The sequence below is a fragment of the Nicotiana tomentosiformis genome, chromosome 3 (genome assembly GCF_000390325.3).
Source record: "Nicotiana tomentosiformis chromosome 3, ASM39032v3, whole genome shotgun sequence".
NCBI lineage: Eukaryota > Viridiplantae > Streptophyta > Magnoliopsida > Solanales > Solanaceae > Nicotiana > Nicotiana tomentosiformis.
The window spans coordinates 29,210,042-29,230,795 of NC_090814.1; the positions used below are offsets into that span (position 1 = coordinate 29,210,042).

Consider the following 20,754-nt stretch of genomic DNA (forward strand, 5'->3'; position numbering starts at 1 on the left):
ATTATTGGGACCCACGGAGGTCATATTGTTGTGAAATATTTATTTTAAAATGAAAATTCAAACTCAGTCATATTCATTTCATTGCATATCATATCTCAGTCTCTTTTGTTATTTATTGATACATCATATCATCATTTTTGGGCTATTCTCATGACATTGTGAGCCCATGAAAGAGAGACTAGAGAGATTGATGATTGAGGGAGGCCGAGATCCTGATTGTGAGGATATTTTTAGGATCGGATTGCACACCGCAGCAGGCCATGTTGGCTTTATATATATTATACTATTGCACGTGAGTTGGCCGTGCGGATCTATATATTATACTATTGCACGTGAGTTGGCCGTGCAGATCCAGATATTATTATAGCACGTGAGTTGGCCGTGCGGATCCATATATTATTATTGCACGTGAGTTGACCGTGCAGCACGTGATTGGCCGTGCGGATCCTTATATTATTATTGCACGTGAGTTGGCCGCGTAGCAAGTGAGTTGGCTGTGCGGATCCAGATATTTATATTATGGCACGTTAGTTGTCCGTGCAACACGTGAGTTGTCCGTGCTTATAGCGCTTGGGCTGTAGGAGCCCCTCATGAGTCTGTACACCCCAGTGAGCGCAGTCGGCTATAAACAGGGATCGTGCTGCACGCCGCAGTAGGTATTGTATAGCGCTGAGTGATTGAGTGTGCTGAGCACAGTGAGAGAGAATGTGAGATAATGAGATTGAGTACTCTGAGAGTGTGAGTACATGAGTGCTATCTCTGAGATACATTGCATTGACATGCACACATGACATATATGCATAGAGATGTGTTTTCCTCATGCTGTACGGTATCACATTATTCATGATTTCTCACATATGTTGACAGATGGGCATAGTGATGTATTTGTTTTACACTGGTTATCTGGAAAGAAAATGAGATATTTTATTTATTATTGAAAGGATTTTGGAAAAATTTCTGTATTCAAACTTATTCACATTTTTGGTAACTTTGGCAATAGATTTGGATTTTCACTGATGTACTTGAAAGGAAGAACTATTATTGCTGAAATCATGAGGTGACTGAGCATTTTATCTCTGAGTTACTTCTGGTATTATTTGCTTTATGTTGTTGTGGATTGTTGTGGACTATTGGTTTTGGACCCGACCTTGGTGGAAGCTCGTCACTATTTTCAACCTACGGCTAGGTTTGTTACTTACTCAGTACATGGGGTCGGTTGTACTGATACTACACTTCTGCACATTTCGTGCAGATGTTGGCTGTTGTTGTTGTTGTGCTCGATGGTTGCGGGATTTGAAGATGTACCTGCGTTCCTATTGTAACTGACTCTTGTTCAGGGTAGCCTTAGATTTATAAAAGCTCTGTTTATGTATTATTCTAACAGACTATGTATTTATTTTATTTTCGCTTTGTATACTCTATTCTTAGAAGCTCATAATTTGTACTACCAGTTCTTGGGAAAATGCATTGGTTTTAGATATTTTATTTTAAATAATTATCATTGTAATTGAAAAGTTGGTGATTGGCTTACCTAACGGGTTGTGTTAGATTCCATCACGACTAGTTGGATTTTTGGGTCGTGACAAGGTGGTATCAGAGCTCTAGGTTCATAGGTTCTACAAGTCATAAGCAAGTGTCTAGTAGAGTCTTGCGGATCATTATGATGACGTTCATACTTATCTTTGATAGGCTACAGGGCATTTAGGATATATACTTCCCATCTTTCCTTCTTTATCGTGCGGAATTGATTCAGCTTGAGACATAACTCTTTGAATTCCTTTCACGTATTCGTATGTGCACAGGAGCGCTCGGTATCAGCTGTGCATCGCTGGCTTGTGATTCTATAAACGAGGTTCGAGGTGAGTATTTTTGTGTTTTGGTGATGGGCCAACCTGGAGGACTTTAGGCCATGGTTAGACCGTAGCTTGAGCTCGGTAGCTTCAGTTGTAACCTATACAATTGGACTCATATGTCCGGTAATGACCCTACAGTGGAATTTGTGGCCCGATGAGTGGTGGAATGGCTTTGTGATGAGTATGATGTAACTGCGGGATGTGTTAAGACGATCTGAATGTGACGAGAAGTGTTTCCTCGAAATGTAAAGGAAGGCCATTGGGTGCTTGATTTTCATTTTGATGTGACGTACAGTCTCTAGTGTGAATGTTTTGAAGGATCTTTCACGATGGTTAAATTTTGTGACAGACCAAATTCTCATGTCTTGTTAATGAGTTTGGACTCAGAAAGATTAAGTGATTGTATAGTAATTGTGGTTGCGAAAGGGTATAACAAGATGCCAATTTGAGGCTGAGCAGGTGGGTTATCTCCTGCGGAGTAATCTACGTAGGTGTGTTCCTTATAATGTTGAGTGGAGAGTTTCTTTTCTACCAGCGGAGGGTATGTGTTGAGATTTGAATTTGAATCTGGTTGAGAAAGTTGAATTGATTGTCAAGAGAAATAAATGCATGCTTAGCGGATGGTTTGGGGTATTTTTTGTGGTTGGTGTTGTATGAGCTTGAGAATAATTTTGTGGCACTGACTACGGTATTATGACAATAATAGGGTATGGGTATTGTGCATTATGGAGTGTTTTAATCTATGGCTTTGAGCCAAGTGGGGGAGCCTGCTATAGACAAATCAATTAATGGGTATGTGTCAAATTTTGGTTGGGTCTAAAGTATACTTGAGAATCAGTGATGACTTGTAGAGGTGGAGTTCGAAAATGACTCGAATAAGGAAAGTTCCTGGTTATGGATTATATTTCACGGATGAGTATATGAGAAACAAATCGTGGGATGAGTGAGTTGTTATTGGTGAATAATGTAGTGCGCACGGAGTATGAATTTGGTATGTGGCGTTAAAGTAAAGTTACTTCTTTGAGTATTGTGGTGCCATTGGGGCACGTGTCTTTTGGCCCATTTGGGCGGTGCAATTAGATGTGAGCAAAGTGGGTGACTCCCGAGAAAAATTCCAGTGGGTTTGAGAATTATATATAATAATTGAGAATGTTTCCGGACTTATGTATGGATAAAAAAAATTTGAGATTTGCGTTTGATGGTGCTTGGACTTGCGAAAATTCTATATGACTATGGATTCTACATTTTTGTATAAGGAAGGTAAGAAGAACAATTTCAAATTCACAAAAGGTATTCTCAGAATGAGTGTTATAGTTGTGGTATATTTTGAAGGTGCTTAAGAAGAATACAGTTGCTTATGGGCTGTAGGGCATTGTGGTTCAATGCTAAGGTTTGTAGGTCTTGATTATGTGCAAATGGATTCCAAAGTATTATTGATGGTTTCTACCGGTGTGGAGAACATGTTGTGTATAGTGATTTCCTCCTGGAAAGAAGCAAGAGAAAGGTTTCTAACTAAAAGGGTATGTAAATTATTGGTGACTCAAAGTTGATAATGGGATTCTTGTTCTTGTCACATGATGGCATAATAGATGTGGTATGTTGTGTGGGATTAAGGTTGGCGTGTGCAAGGTCATGGTTTGGCTTTGAAAGGGAGGTCATAAGTTCTTTGAGGGCATAAATAGTTTTCGATGTTTAGATGAATGCTATAGCTATTTGGTATTGCATGAGTAGAGTGTACATTTCAGAAGGCACACTATGTTTTGAATTATGGATATTTCTAAGGTATTGCGGCATTTTCCTGGTTGATCGACTGCTGATGTTCAAATTTTTCCTTGTGGCGCCGAAGAATTTTAGAAATATTCCTCGTGGGATGATCGTGTATGAGAGATGTGTTAGACATTCGGGCAGTGGAGATGGGACCAGAAATGGTGGCGTGTGATCTATGGATTTGGAGACTAGGAGTTGTCAGGAACAAATTGTTTCATGGTTGTGGACTGTGAAGTTGTGGTCGGAGCTATCCAGATGATAGAATGTTTTATGATTCAGTCATTATGGAGTTTCGGAGGGATTTTTATCTATTTGTGGATAACCAGAGTGATTTGGGGGTCCATTGATAGGCCCAATTAGGATGTGTATTCTACACCGAGCCGGGATGGTTGGCTCCATACTGCTATTGTCGAGGGACGTGCCATTTGGTTGATGTTGAACTTATTCGTGTTCTGAAATGATCTGTGAGTTACTCCTTTATGCTACGAGGAGTTGTGATTCATTGGTTATGTGCACACATGGTGCGATTTTAATTGGGGGCCTTATGGCGGAATTTGAACAATATGAGCATTTGAGTACATTTGAATTGCTGCGTATATTGGTGCACGGATAGCACGGGTGGTGGCTCTGATGTTATATTGGTTCGGTATGTCTGTGGAACAAATATGTTTAGTAATATAAGGTCATTGAACCGGGAATGGGTACTATCGGGTTTGAAACGGTATATTCGGGAGGATAATATTGAAATTCGGCTTAGAAAGTGATTATGGTTCTGGTTGGGGCGAGAGAGCTCCATGACTTATTGATCTGATAAGGGGTCCTGAGATTTCTGCGTATTTCTTTTATTATCAACAGTGTACGAAGGATTTGGGATGAAGTTTGGTTCGATATAGGGTTTAATACTAGTACTTGGTTGGTTTTGGAGTAGTTACTGTGATCAGGAATGGTGCTACGAGCATGCGAGTTATGTAATATGCTGGGTGATTATATCCGTTGTTATAGTTATAGCTCGATGCAGCTTGTTCGGACTTACACAGTGTGTAGATGTGAGATCCAGGTCTTGAAAAGAATTTTGGATTTTAGAAATTTTGCTCCATAGGTTTTGGGCTAAGGTTAGATTATCGATTTTCAGTTATATTGTATGGTCAGGCCTATATAGAATAGGGTGACGTGAGATCAACCCGAGTACATGTGTGGTAAGATGGAACAGTGATTTGATGGCTTGGAAACAACTCTTGGCACGTTCGAGGATGAACATATGTTTAAGTGGGCGAAAATGTAAAGACCCGACCGGTCGTTATGAATATTACGACCCCGTTTACCCATTTACTACTCAAATTGGGCTTTACAGTTGTTGTGTGACTTGCCGGGGCAATTGGTTCGGGTCCGGTGAGGTTTTGGAATGAATTGGAATACTTAGTTCCAAGGTTTAAAGCTTAAGTTGTATCTCTTGATGTCTAGTTTTCAGAAATATAAACCATTTGTCATTTGGAGTTGTGTATAAAAACTTATGGTAGATACACTATAGGCTGTCTGGGAAGAATTTGAAAATCTCTATTGCATAGGGCTGACTTTGGAAGCTTATATCTAATAATCTATAAGGAATTGGGAGATGAGAAACAAATAAAAGTTATAGTCCTCGGTGTCTAGTTTTCAGAAAGTTAAACTAAGTGCAATTTGGAGTTTTGTACAAAACGTTATGACCATTATACTAGAGGTTGTCTGGAATAGTTGAGGAGTTTGTTCTACGCGATCGCGAAGCATTTTCTGCGATTGCGAAGAGCTATTTTGGGGCTGAAAATTTTTGTGCTTCACGATTGCGAAGAGTAAATGCCTGAATAGAAGATATATTTCGAGGTTTCAGCCATTTTAACACATTTGGAGCTATGGAGCTCGGATTGAAGCAATTTTTGAGGCGATTTTCACCATATGGATTGGGGTAAGTGATTCTAACTCGGTTTTGGTTAAATTACACGAATCTATTATTATTTTTATTAACAAATTAGTATTTTGGGTTGAAAATAGTAGAAAAATTCATAGACTTTAATTGAGGATTTGAAGGCCGAGTTGTGGTCGGATTTGAGTAATTTTGGTATGGTTGGACTCGTAGTTGAATGGGGGTTCGGATTTTGTAAGTTTTATCGGATTCTGAGATGTGGGACCCACGGATAATTTTTGGGGCGTAATTTCAGATTTTTGGAAAATATTAATATTTTGATATGGAATTAATTCCTAGAATTTTTGTGAGCTTAATCAAATTAATTGTACTAGATTCGAGCCATTTGGAAGTTGATACGTGCATAATGGAATTTTTGGAGCATTGTTTAGCTTGCTCGGCATTGGATTTGGCTTGCTCGAGGTAAGTAACTCTTCTAATCTTGGAGTTGAGGGTATGAACCCTGAATATATGTATTTCGTAAATTGTTGGGAGGTGACACACATGCTAGGTGACGGGCGTGTGGGCGTGCACTAAAGAAATTGTGACATAATTGTTTATGTAGAATTTTGTAGTTAAATGATCTTGGCATTTTCCATGCGATTTTATGAGTTAAAGAAATTGTGCTGAAAAGCATATTAAAAATCATGTGGAGGCTATGTGCCAGTATTATTGGGACCCACGGAGGTCATATTATTGTGAAATATTTATTTTAAAATGAAAATTCAAACTCAATCATATTCATTTCATTGCATATCATATCTCAGTCTCTGTTGTTATTTATTGATACATCATATCATCATTTTTGGGCTATTCTCATGACATTGTGAGCCCATGAAAGAGAGACTAGAGAGATTGATGATTGAGGGAGGCCGAGATCCTGATTGTAAGGATATTTTTAGGATCGGGTTGCACGCCGCAGTAGGCCATGTTGGCTTTATATATATTATACTATTGCACGTGAGTTGGCCGTGCGGATCTATATATTATACTATTGCACGTGAGTTGGCCGTGCAGATCCAGATATTATTATAGCACGTGAGTTAGCCGTGCGGATCCATATATTATTATTGCACGTGAGTTGACCGTGCAGCACGTGATTGGCCGTGCGGATCCTTATATTATTATTGCACATGAGTTGGCCGCGTAGCAAGTGAGTTGGCCGTGCGGATCCAGATATTTATATTATGGCACGTTAGTTATCCGTGCAACACGTGAGTTGTCTGTGCTTATAGCGCTTGGGCTGTAGGAGCCCCTCATGAGTTTGTACACCTCCAGTGAGCGCAGTCGGCTATAAACAGGGATCGTGCTGCACGCCGCAGCAGGTATTGTATAGCACTGAGTGATTGAGTGTGCTGAGCACAGTGAGAGAGAATGTGAGACAATGAGATTGAGTACCTGAGAGTGTGAGTACATGAGTACAATCTCTGAGATACATTGCATTGACATGCACACATGACATATATGCATAGAGATGTGTTTTCCTCATGCTGTACGGTATCACATTATTCATGATTTCTCACATATGTTGACAGATGGGCATAGTGATGTATTTGTTTTACACTGGTTATCTGGAAAGAAAATGAGATATTTTATTTATTATTGAAAGGATTTTGGAAAAATTTCTGTATTCAAACTTATTCACATTTTTGGTAACTTTGGCAATAGATTTGGATTTTCACTGATGTACTTGAAAGGAAGAACTATTATTGCTGAAATCATGAGGTGACTGAGCATTTTATCTCTGAGTTACTTCTGGTATTATTTGCTTTATGCTGTTGTGGATTGTTGTGGACTATTGGTTTTGGACCCGACCTTGGTGGAAGCTCGTCACTATTTTCAACCTACGGCTAGGTTTGTTACTTACTCAGTACATGGGGTCGGTTGTACTGATACTACACTTCTGCACATTTCGTGCAGATGTTGGCTGTTGTTGTTGTTGTGCTCGATGGTTGCGGGATTTGAAGATGTACCTGCGTTCCTATTGTAGCTGACTCTTGTTCAGGGTAGCCTTAGATTTATAAAAGCTCTGTTTATGTATTATTCTAACAGACTATGTATTTATTTTATTTTCGCTTTGTATACTCTATTCTTAGAAGCTCATGATTTGTACTACCAGTTCTTGGGAAAATGCATTGGTTTTAGATATTTTATTTTAAATAATTATCATTGTAATTGAATAGTTGGTAATTGGCTTACCTAACGGGTTGTGTTCGGTGCCATCACGACTAGTTGGATTTTTGGGTCGTGACAAGGTGGTATCAGAGCTCTAGGTTCATAGGTTCTACAAGTCATGAGCAAGTGTCTAGTAGAGTCTTGCGGATCAGTATGATGACGTCCATACTTATCTTTGATAGGCTACAGGGCATTTAGGATATATACTTCCCATCTTTCCTTCTTTATCGTGCAGAATTGATTCAACTTGAGACATAACTCTTTAAATTCCTTTCACGTATTCGTATGCGCACAGGAGCGCTCGGTATCAGCTGTGCATCGCTGGCTTGTGATTCTATGAACGAGGTTCGAGGTGAGTATTTTGTGTTTTGGTGGTGGGCCAACCTGGAGGACTTTAGGCCATGGTTAGACCGTAGCTTGAGCTCGGTAGCTTCAGTTGTAACCTATACAATTGGACTCATATGTCCGGTAATGACCCTACAGTGGAATTTGTGGCTCGATGAGTGGTGGAATGGCTTTGTGATGAGTATGATGTAACTGCGGGATGTGTTAAGACGATTTGAATGGGACGAGAAGTGTTTTCTTGAAATGTAAAGGAAGGCCATTGGGTGCTTGATTTTCATTTTGATGTGACGTACAGTCTCTAGTGTGAATGTTTTGAAGGATCTTTCACGATGGTTTAATTTTGTGACAAACCAAATTCTCATGTCTTGTTAATGAGTTTGGACTCAGAAAGATTAAGTGATTGTATAGTAATTGTGGTTGCGAAAGGGTATAATAAGATGCCAATTTGAGGCTGAGCAGGTGGGTTATCTCCTGCGGAGTAATCTACATAGGTGTGTTCCTTATAATGTTGAGTGGAGAGTTTCTTTTCTACCAGCGGAGGATATGTGTTGAGATTTGAATTTGAATCTGGTTGAGAAAGTTGAATTGGTTGTCAAGAGAAATAAATGTATGCTTAGCGGATGGTTTGGGGTATTTTTTGTGGTTGGTATTGTATGAGCTTGAGAATAATTTTGTGGCACTGACTACGGTATTATGACAATAATAGGGTATGGGTATTGTGCATTATGGAGTATTTTAATCTATGGCTTTGAGCCAAGTGGGGGAGCCTGCAATAGACAAATCAATTAATGGGTATGTGTCAAATTTTGGTTGGGTCTAAAGTATACTTGAGAATCAGTGATGACTTGTAGAGGTGGAGTTCGGAAATGACTCGAATAAGGAAAGTTCCTGGTTATGGATTATATTTCACGGATGAGTATATGAGAAACAAATCGTGGGATGAGTGAGTTGTTATTGGTGAATGATGTAGTGCGCACGGAGTATGAATTTGGTATGTGGCATTAAAGTAAAGTTACTTCTTTGAGTATTGTGGTGCCAATGGGGCACGTGTCTTTTGGCCCATTTGGGCGGTGCAATTAGATGTGAGCAAAGTGGGTGACTCCCGAGAAAAATTCCAGTGGGTTTGAAAATTATATATAACAATTGAGAATGTTTCCGGACTTATGTATGGATAAAAAAAATTTGAGATTTGCGTTTGATGGTGCCTGGACTTGCGAAAATTCTATATGACTATGGATTCTACATTTTTGTATAAGGAAGGTAAGAAGAACAATTTCAAATTCATAAAAGGTATTCTCAGAATGAGTGTTATAGTTGTGGTATATTTTGAAGGTGCTTAAGAAGAATACAGTTGCTTATGGGCCGTAGGGCGTTGTGGTTCAATGCTAAGGTTTGTAGGTCTTGATTATGTGCAAATGGATTCCAAAGTATTATTGATGGTTTCTACCGGTGTGGAGAACATGTTGTGTATAGTGATTTCCTCCTGGAAAGAAGCAAGAGAAAGGTTTCTAACTAAAAGGGTATGTAAATTATTGGTGACTCAAAGTTGATAATGGGATTCTTGTGCTTGTCACATGATAGCATAATAGATGTGGTGTGTTGTGTAGGATTAAGGTTGGCGTGTGCAAGGTCATGGTTTGGCTTTGAAAGGGAGGTCATAAGTTCTTCGAGGGCATAAATAGTTTTCGATGTTTAGATGAATGCTATAGCTATTTGGTATTGTGTGAGTAGAGTGTACATTTCAGAAGGCACACTATGTTTTGAATTATGGATATTTCATAGGTATTGCGGCATTTTCCTGGTTGATCGACTGCTGATGTTCAAATTTTTCCTTGTGGCGCAGAAGAATTTTAGAAATATTCCTCGTGGGATGATCGTGTATGAGAGATGTGTTAGACATTCGGGCGGTGGAGATGGGACCAGAAATGGTGGCGTGTGTTCTATGGATTTGGAGACTAGGAGTTGTCAGGAACAAATTGTTTCATGGTTGTGGACTGTGAAGTTGTGGTCGGAGCTATCCAGATGATAGAATGTATTATGATTCAGTCATTATGGAGTTTCGGAGGGATTTTTATCTATTTGTGGATAACCAGAGTGATTTGGGGGTCTATTGATAGGCCCAATTAGGATGTGTATTCTACACCGAGCCAGGATGGTTGGCTCCATACTGCTATTGTTGAGGGACGTGCCATTTGGTTGATGTTGAACTTATTCGTGTTCTGAAATGATCTGTGAGTTACTCCTTTATGCTACGAGGAGTTGTGATTCATTGGTTATATGCACATATGGTGCGGTTTTAATTGGGGGCCTTATGGCGGAATTTGAACAATATGAGCATTTGAGTACATTTGAATTGCTGTGTATTGGTGCACGGATAGCACGGGTGGTGGCTCTGATGTTATATTAGTTCGGTATGTGTGTGGAACAAATATGTTTAGAAATATAAGGTCATTGGACCTGGAATGGGTACTAACGGGTTTGAAACGGTATATTCGGGAGGATAATTTTGAAATTCGGCTTAGAAAGTGATTATGGTTCTGGTTGGGGCGAGAGAGCTCCATGACTTGTTGATCTGATAAGGGGTCCTGAGATTTCTGCGTGTTTCTTTTATTATCAACAGTGTACGAAGGATTTGGGATGAAGTTTGGTTCGATATAGGGTTTAATACTAGTACTTGGTTGGTTTTGGAGTAGTTACTGTGATCAGGAATGGTGCTACGAGCATGCGAGTTATGTAATATGCTGGGTGATTATATCCGTTGTTATAGTTATAGCTCGATGCAGCTTGTTCGGACTTATACAGTGTGTAGATGTGAGATCCAGGTCTTGAAAAGAATTTTGGATGTTAGAAATTTTGCTCCATAGGTTTTGGGCTAAGGTTAGATTAATGATTTTCAGTTATATTGTATGGTCAGGCCTATATAGAATAGGGTGACGTGAGATCAACCGGAGTACATGTGTGGTAAGATTGAACAGTGATTTGATGGTTTGGAAATAACTCTTGGCACGTTCGAGGACGAACATATGTTTAAGTGGGCGAAAATGTAACGACCCGACCGGTCATTTTGAGTATTACGACCCCGTTTACCCATTTACTACTCAAATTGGGCTTTACAGTTGTTGTGTGACTTGCCGGGGCAATTGGTTCGGGTCCGGTGAGGTTTTGGAATGAATTGGAACACTTAGTTCTAAGGTTTAAAGCTTAAGTTAAAATAGTGACCGGTCGACTTATGTGTAAATGACCTCGGAATTTTATTCTGATGATTCCAATAGCTCCGTATGGTGATTTTGGACTTAGGAGCGTGTTCGAAAAATTATTTAGAGGTCCGAAGTGGAATTAGGCTTGAAATGCCAAAAGTTAAATTTTTGGGAAGTTTGACCGGGGTGTTGACTTTTTGATATCGAGGTCGGAATCCGATTCTGGAAATCGGAATAGTTTTGTTATGTCATTTATGACTTGTGTGCAAAATGTGAAGTCATTCCGGATTGATTTGATGTATTTGGCACAAGATATAGAATTTGAAAGTTCAAAGTTCATTAGGCTTGAATTGAGATGCGATTCGTAGTTTTAGCATTGTTTGATATGATTCGAGGCTTCGACTAAGTTCGTATGATGTTTTAGGACTTATTGGTATAATTGGTTGAGGTCCCGAGGGGGCTCGGGTGTGTTTCGGGGTGGTTTCGGACCATTTTTAGGCCATTTTTAGCTGCTGGTTTCTGCTTACAGATGTGTGAATTGCGATCGCAAACATTGGGTCGCGTTCGCGAAGAGCAAACAACAGTTTGGAACCTTGTGAATCGCAATCGCGGAAGCTCTTTCGTGATCGCGTAGAACAAAATCTCTGCTGCACTGACCCGACTTTGGAAGCTTATATCTCGCAATCTATAAGGAATATGGATATGATCCAAAACTAAAAGTTGTAGCCCTTGATGTCTAGTTTTCGGAAATGTAAACCATTTGTCATTTGGAGTTGTGTATAAAACGTTATGGTATATATATTATAGGCTATCTGGGAAGAATTTGAAAATCTCTATTGCATAGGGATGACTTTGGAAGCTTATATCTAACAATTTATAAGGAATTGGGAGATGAGCAAAAAATAAAAGTTATAGTCGTTGGTGTCTAGTATTCAGAAAGGTAAACCAAGTGCAATTTGGAGTTTTGTAAAAAACGTTATGACCATTATACTAGAGGCTGTCATGAAGAGTTGGAGAGTTTGTTCTTCGCGATAGCGAATCATTTTCCGAATCTATTATTAAATTACAAATTAGTGTAATTTAGTGGAAGAGTTGGGGAGTTTGGTTACAAATTAGTGGAAGAGTTGGGGCGTTTGGTTAAATTACACGAATCTATTATTGTTTTTATCAACAAATTAGTGTTTTGGGTTGAAAATAGTAGAAATATTCATAGACTTTAATTGAGGATTTGAAGGGCGAGTTGTGGTCGGATTTAAGTAATTTTGGTATGATTGAACTCGTGATTGAATGGGGGTTCGGATTTTGTGAGTTTTATCGGATTTCGAGACGTGAGCCCCACGATTGATTTTTATGGTGTAATTTCGGATTTTTGGAAAATATTAATATTTTGATATGGAATTAATTCCTATAATTTTTGTTAGCTGAATCAAATTAATTGTACTAGATTCGAGCCGTTTGGAAGTTGATACGCGCATAATGGAATTTCTGGAGCATTGTTTAGCTTGCTCGGCATTGGATTTGGCTTGTTCGAGGTAAGTAACTCTTCTAATCTTGGAGTTGAGGGTATGAACCCTGAATATATGTATTACGCAAATTGTTGTGAGGTAACGCACATGCTAGTTGACGAGTGTGTGGGCGTGCACTATAGAAATTGTGACATAATTGTTTCTGTGAAATTTTGTAGTTAAATGATCTTGGCATTTTCCATGCGATTTTACGAGTTAAAGAAATTGAGCTGTAAAGCATATTAAAAATCATGTTGAGGCTATGTGCCAGTATTATTGGGACCACGGAGGTCATATTGTTGTGAAATATTTATTTTAAAATAAAAATTCATACTCAGTCATATTCATTTCATTGCATATCATATCTCAGTCTCTGTTGTTATTTATTGATACATCATATCATCATTTTTGCGCTATTCTCATGACATTGTGAGCACTGCATATCGGTCGCATAATTGGTGTCCAAAATGACCAAAAATCTGCCTGAGTCTGCGGTCGCATAGTACACCGTATAACAGTTATGCGGTCGCATAGTCGACCGCATAATTGCTTCCAACAAACCCAAATAACTGTTTCACTCTGCGGCCATTATGCGGTCCGCAGAGTGATTCTGCGGTCGCATAATGGGCCGTAGAAATGCACAGTTCCGCCAAAAAGTTTCCTTTACTTTTCCGTGCATTGTTCAACCCAAAAGGTCTGAGCCGTGGTGAGCAAGCTCGCCGCGAAGAATTTCTATAATCCTCAAACACGTAAGCCTAATCTGGCACTATGAAACATTATTTTCTTTGTAAATTTTACCGGGCTTTACACTTAAGTTCTTCAAAATTTTCCGGGGTGTTACATTCTCCCCCAGTGAGCGCAGTTGACTATAAATAGGGATCGGGCTGCACGCCACAGCAGGTATTGTATAGCGCTGAATGATTGAGTGTGCTGAGCACAGTGAGAGAGAATGCAAGACAGTGAAATTGAGTACTCTGAGAGTGTGAGTACATGAGTACAATCTCTGAGATACATTGCATTGACATGCACACATGACATATATGCATAGAGATGTGTTTTCCTCATGATGTAAGGTATCACACTATTCATGATTTCTCACACATGTTGACAGATGGGCATAGTGATGTATTTGTTTTACACTGGTTATCTGGAAAGAAAATGAGATATTTTATTTATTATTGAAAATGAGGGTGATAAGAAAGATATTCATACCATCACACTTTCAAAGAGAGCTACAACAATGTCTTCAAACATTGAAGCAAGGGTCCATGTCTGTGGATGAGTACTTTAAAGCTATGGATATGGCTATGATCCAAGCTAATTGTATGGAGGAAGAAGAGGCTACAATGGCTAGGTTTTTAAATGGTTTAAATAAGGAAATAGCTGATGTAGTAGAATTACAACAATATGTAACAATAGATGAGTTAGTTGATTTGTCTGTAAAGGTAGAAAATCAAAATAAAAGAAAGCAAACTAGCTCGTAGAAAGATCGGTCAAACACCATCTCCAAGAAGCCATGGTCGAATCAAGAGATGAAGAGTTCTTCTAGACCTCAAGAAGACAAGGATAAAGGTAAATTTGAGAACAAAGAGGGAGGTAAAACCTTTAACCCTAAACCATTTACACCTTCTAGTTCTATTCAATGTCATAAATGTAAAGGAATGGGATATATGATGCATGAATGTCCAAGTAGAAGAAACATCATTCTTAGAGAAGCTGGAGGATATGAGAGTGAAAAAAGTGAGGGAGAAGAAGAGGGAGATGTGAGTAATGATGATGATATAGAACTACCTAATGATGGCGTGATTGGGGTAGTTAGGAGGATTACGACTATCAATTTGGGAAGCAATAGTGAAGAACAACAGGAGAATATATTCCATTCTAGGTGTGGGATAAAGGGGAAAACTTATTCTATGATCATTGATAGTGGTAGTTGTGCTAATGTGGTGAGTTCATACTTTGTGGGAAAATTGGGACTTGCATGCAGGAAACATCCTACTCCCTATAGACTCCAATGGTTAAATGATAGTGGTGAACTAAAGGTAAATAAGCAATGTATGATTTCATTCAATGTTGGTAGATATGAGGATGATATTCTTTGTGACATAGTCCCTATGCAAGCTTGTCATATCTTACTGGGTCGTCCTTGGCAATATGATAGGAATGTTTTTCATGATGGAAGGAAGAATTAGTATTCTCTTGAGCTAAATGGCAGGAAATTTACTCTTGCCCCTTTACCTCCTTCTCAAGTGTTTGAAGATCAACAGAGATTAAGGGAAACAATAGGAAAACCAAGGGGAGGGATAAAAAGTGAGCTTGAGAAAAAAGAAAAGAAAGGAGGCCAAGAGTTAGAAAAAAAGAGGGATGGCCGAGAGAAAGAGAGGGCAGCAATTTGAGAGAAGAGATAAAAAGGGGTTTGAATGAAAAAAAAAAGTCTTGGTGAGAGGAAAGAGGATAAGGAAATAAAAAAAAGAGAGTTTTTATACAAAAGCCAAAGAGTATGTAAATGCAAGAAAAGAAGGTTTTCCCATAATACTACTTACTTACAAAGAATCTTTAATTAATTATGAGTTACTAACTTCTTCTTTGCCAAGTAGTATTACTTCTCTTTTGCAGGATTTTGAAGAAGTCTTTCCTGAAGATATTCCTAATGGATTACCACCTTTACGTGGCATTGAGCATCAAATTGATTTTGTACCTGGATCACAAATCCAAAATAGACCTTCTTATAGGAGTAATCCAGAAGAGACAAAAGAGCTTCAAAGGCAAGTTGAGGAGCTGTTTGAGAAAGGACTTGTGAGAGAGAGCATGAGCCCTTACTCTGTTCCCGTCCTATTGGTACCCAAAAAGGATGGAACTTGGAGGATGTGCATGGATTGTAGAGTAATCAACAAGATAACGGTAATGTATCGCCATCCTATTCCTCGCCTTGATGACATGTTGGATCAATTACATGGATCCAAAATCTTTTCTAAAATTGATGTAAAAAGTGGTTACCATCAGATTCGAATGAATCCTGGAGATAATGGAAAACTTCTTTTAAGACCAAATATGGGCTTTATGAGTGGTTAGTTATGCCTTTTGGCTTGACTAATGCACCTAGCACTTTCATGAGATTAATGAATCATATCTTTAAGGATTTTCATGGAAAATTTGTTGTGGTGTACTTCGATGATATCTTGATCTTTTCTAACACTTTAGAAGATCATGTAGAACACCTAAAACAAGTTTTTGAAGTTCTTAGAAAGCAACTCTTATTTGCTAATCTTAAAAAGTGTAATTTCTGTGTGGATCGTGTGATTTTCTTGGGTTTTGTGGTTAGTTCTAAAGGAGTTGAGGTTGATGAAGAAAAAATTAAATCAATAAAAGAATGGCCTAAACCTAAGAGTGTAACTGAACTTAGGAGTTTTCATGGACTTGCTAGTTTTTATAGGAGGTTTGTGAGAGACTTTAGCACCATTGCTTCTCCTTTAACTGAAATTATTAAAAAGAATAAGATTTTTACATGGGGAAAAGAATAGGATGATGCTTGTAACTTGTTGAAAGAAAAGTTATGTTCTGCTCCATTGTTACAATTGCCTGATTTTTCTAAATCTGTTGAAATTGAATGTGATGCTTCTGGCAAAGGAATAGGCGTCGTTTTGATGCAAGATTCTAAACCTATTGCCTACTTTAGTGAGAAGTTGAGTGGAGACACATTGAACTATTCCACTTATGACAAAGAGCTATATTCTTTGGTAAGGGCTTTAGCCACATGGCAACATTACTTGTGACCAAGAGAGTTTGTCATTAAAACTGACCATGAATCCTTGAAATACTTGAAGAGTCAAGGTAAGCTTAGTAGAAGTCATGCTAAGTGGGTTGAATTCATTGAAACTTTTCCTTATGTAATTTCTTGCAAACAAGGGAAAGAGAATGTTGTTGCGGATGCACTTTCAAGAAGGTATGTCTTAGTTTCTACCCTGACTTATAAATTAATGGGTTTTGATCAAATCAAGGGACTTTATGCTAATGATGTTGATTTTGGCAAGATTTTTGCAGATTGTAAGTTGGGTCCTTCTGAGGTTTAACCTCCAAGATGAGTTTCCCTTAAGGAAAATAAGTTATGTATCCCTAATTTCTCTTTACGTGAAGTATTTGTAAGGGAAGCACATTGTGGAGGGCTTATGGGTCACTTTGGAGTCCCAAAGACACTAGACATACTTGCTAAAAATTTATTTTGGCCTCGAATGAGAAAAGATGTTGAAAGAATGTGTGCACTGTATTTGGAATGTAAACAAGCTAAATCTAAAGTGTTACCACATGGTATTTACACGTCATTACCTGTTCCTACTTCACCTTGGATTGATATTTCTATGGATTTTGTGTTAGGTTTGCCTAGAACAATGTATGGTAAGGATAGTATATATGTTGTGGTAGATAGGTTCTCCAAGATGGCTCATTTTATTCCTTGTTTAAATACTAATGATGCTTCATATGTTGTTGATCTTTTTGTAAAAGAAGTTTTCAAATTGCATGGTATACCTAGAAGTATTGTTACTGATAGGGATGCTAAGTTTTTGAGCCACTTTTGGAGTGTATTTTGGGGGAAGTTAGGTACTAAATTGTTGTTTTCTACTTCTTGTCACCTACAAACTGATGGATAAACTGAAGTAGTTAATAGAACCTTAAGAAACATGTTGAGGGCTGTTTTGAAAGTTAACTTAACTTCTTGGGAAGCTCACTTACCTATGATTGAATTTGCTTACAATAGAATATTCCATTCTTCTACAGGTATGTCTTCTTTTAAGGTTGTTTATGGTTTTAATCCCTTCACTCCCCTTGATTTATTACCATTACCTAATAATGATATTGTTAATCTTGATGGTAGGACAAAGGCTGAGATGATGAAAAAAATTCATGAACAAACAAGGCTTGCAATTGAGAAAAAAAATGAGCAAACTGCCTTGAGAAAGAATAGGGTCGAAAACAAGTTATTTTAAAACCTGGAGATTTAGTTTGGGTTCACTTTAGAAAGGACAGATTTCCCTCCAAAAGGAAGTCAAAGTTGCATCCTAGAGGAGATGGCCCATTTCAAGTCCTTGAAAGGATTGGAGACAATGCTTACAAGCTGGACCTTCCTAGTGAGTTCCAAGTAAGTGTTACATTCAATGTTGCTGACTTGTCTTTGTTTGATGTAGGATCGAATTCGGGGATGAATTCTTTTCAAGAAGAGGGGAATGATAGCATCAAGGACAAGGATAGAGTTTTGGAAGCTCCAAGGCCATTTACCAGATCTCAAGCTAAAGAGTTGCAGACTAAGGTTGCTGGACTTCAATGGAAAATAAAGAAGCTTTTAATTGTAGAGGAAGAGCTCAAGCCCGAAGCAGATGAATTATCCAAGTTTTACAATTATTTGGTGATCCAAATTGAAGTCCAAGAGGAAGAATATTGGGCCACCAAATCAGTCCTTGAAGTCCACCAAAGGGGCTCAAAATGGGCTTAAAAGAGGTCCAAAAGGGGTGTTTCAAAAGGAGCCCAATTGGAGTCCAAACCAATGGCCCAAACTAGTAGTGTTAAGGTCCAAATCTGCCCCAAAGGGATTTGGCCGCCCCCCACCTAATTTTAATGACTTTTCTTACTCCTTAGCAACCACCCTACCTAGTTGTATTGACTTTTTGATGCCTTAGCAGCCACCCTACCTAATTTTAAGGACTTTTTATGCCTTAGTACTTCTATAAATAAGGAGTTCTTCTCATTCATTGAGACACTTCATTATTGATTAAGTATATCATACTTTGAGAGTTCTTTTGAACCTTTGTTACTTGTGCTTTGAGATTTATCTTTCAACCTTTGCTAGTTCATAGTTCAAGGTAGTAAGATTACTTCTCTATTGTGATATCTTTGATTCCTTTGTGGTATTGTTAGAAGCAAATTAATACTAGTTATTAATTGTTGTCTCAAGTTACTCGTAAAGCGGTCAAGATCCGAATCTATTGTTTTGATTTGTTTTTAAGTAAAGGCGTTTGATTTCTTCAATAAATCAAAACATTGTTGCTTTGATCTTGCCAAGGCTATAGAACTTGCGTTCTTAGAAGTTCTTGGAATTCTTTCCTTGAATTTTCCCATATCCTTTATTTTCTGCCCTTTAGTTCTAGTTGTTCAATTCTTTACTGTTATTGCTTCCGCATTTACTTTTCAAATTCTTACTCTAGTTTGGATTCTCGACCTAGTCGTTATCAAATTCCTTATGCGAAATTTTACGGGGCCTTACATTCTCCTCCACTTAGGATCATTCGTCCTCGAATGAGGGTCAAATTTCCTCATTAGCATTCAATGTGTCCCGACTGTTAATTCACACACACCAGTAGTTTCAAAATTTGGCTAACTCCCTAAATTTTTTAAAAAAAATCGCCAGAGTCTCCCCTGTAACTGGACCTATCCACCTGTCAGAGAATCCCAGCAACCAAGCCTAACAACATATACATAATCGATGATACAATATAACACAAGAACAACACCAACCGTGGCCTCATAAGCAATATATTGCCAGAAAAGGAACTGCCTTAACATCAACTGTACAATGATACATAATTCATAGAAAGTAACTCTTAGAATTTTCATAGATCACAACTTTCAAAATACATGGCTATTCAAACAAATAAGGATACTTTTTCTTCATTTCTTCCTCGGCCTCCCAAGTAACCTCTTCAACCTGTTGGTTTCGCCATTGCACTTTCACGAATGCAATTTCTTTATTTCTCAACTTTCGGACTTGCCGATCAATAATAGAAACTGGAATCTCTTCATAAGTCAATTCCTCATTAACCTCAATAGTCTCAACCAGAACAATGAGTTTCGGGTCTCCAACTACTTTCTTCAACATAGACACATATAATACCGGGTGCACTAATGACATCTCAGGTGGTAGCTCAAGCTTGTACACCACCTCACCAATCCTCTGAATGATTCTGTACGGTCCGACATACTTCGGACTCAATTTCCCTTTCTTACCAAATCGCATTACACCTTTCATGGGGACAACCTTCAAGAATACCCAATCATCTTCTTTGAACTCTAAATCCCTACGACGAACATCTAAATAGGACTTATGATGACTCTGAGCAGTCTTCAACCGCTCCTTAATGATGTTAACTTTTTCCATAGCCTGATGCACGAGGTCTGGCCCTATCAACTCTGCTTCCCCAATTTCGAACCACCCAATGGGAGATCTATATCTCCTTCCACATAAAGCCTTGAACGGTTCCATCCGAATGCTAGCATGATAACTATTGTTGTAGGCAAATTCTATGAGTTGCAAATGATCATCCCAGCTACCTTTAAAGTCTAGAACACAAGCGCGCAACATATCTTCGAGTGTCTGAATAGTCCGCTCTGCCTGCCTGCCCATCCGTCTGCGGGTGAAAGGCTATACTGAGACTCACCTAAGTACCCGATCCTTGTTGAAATGTCTTCCCAAAATTAGCCGTGAACTGTGCCCCCCGATCAGAAATGATAGAAACTGGAGTTCCATGCAAACTGACTATTTCTTTGATGTACAACTGAGCATACTGTTCCGCTGTATCGGTAGCCTTAACTAGTAAAAAGTGGGATGATTTCGTGAGTCGATCCATAATCACCCAAATCGAGTCAAACTTACGAGAGGGGCGAGGTAGTCCTACCACAAAGTCCATATTAATCATTTCCCACTTCCACTTTGGAATTTCTATGTTCTGTGCCAACCCACCGGACCTTTGGTTGTCGGCCTTCACTTGCCGACAATTTGGACATCTCGCCACAAAATCCGCTACATTTATCTTCATATCATTCCACCAATAGACTTTCTTAGGATCATGATACATTTTCGTAAAGCTCGAGTGCACAGAATACCTAGAAGTGTGAGCCTCAGTCATGATTCTATCCTGGAGACCATCTACATTTGGAACACATAAACGCCCGTGGTACCTTAATGTACCATCACCCATGCCAAGAGAAAA

General features: G+C 38.7%; 1 pseudogene; it reads left to right on the plus strand.

Annotated features, from left to right (window-relative positions):
* Positions 1 to 18,408, plus strand: part of LOC138907550 (uncharacterized) — a 31,436-nt pseudogene extending 13,028 nt beyond the window's left edge.
* Positions 18,409 to 20,754: the final 2,346 nt, after the last annotated feature.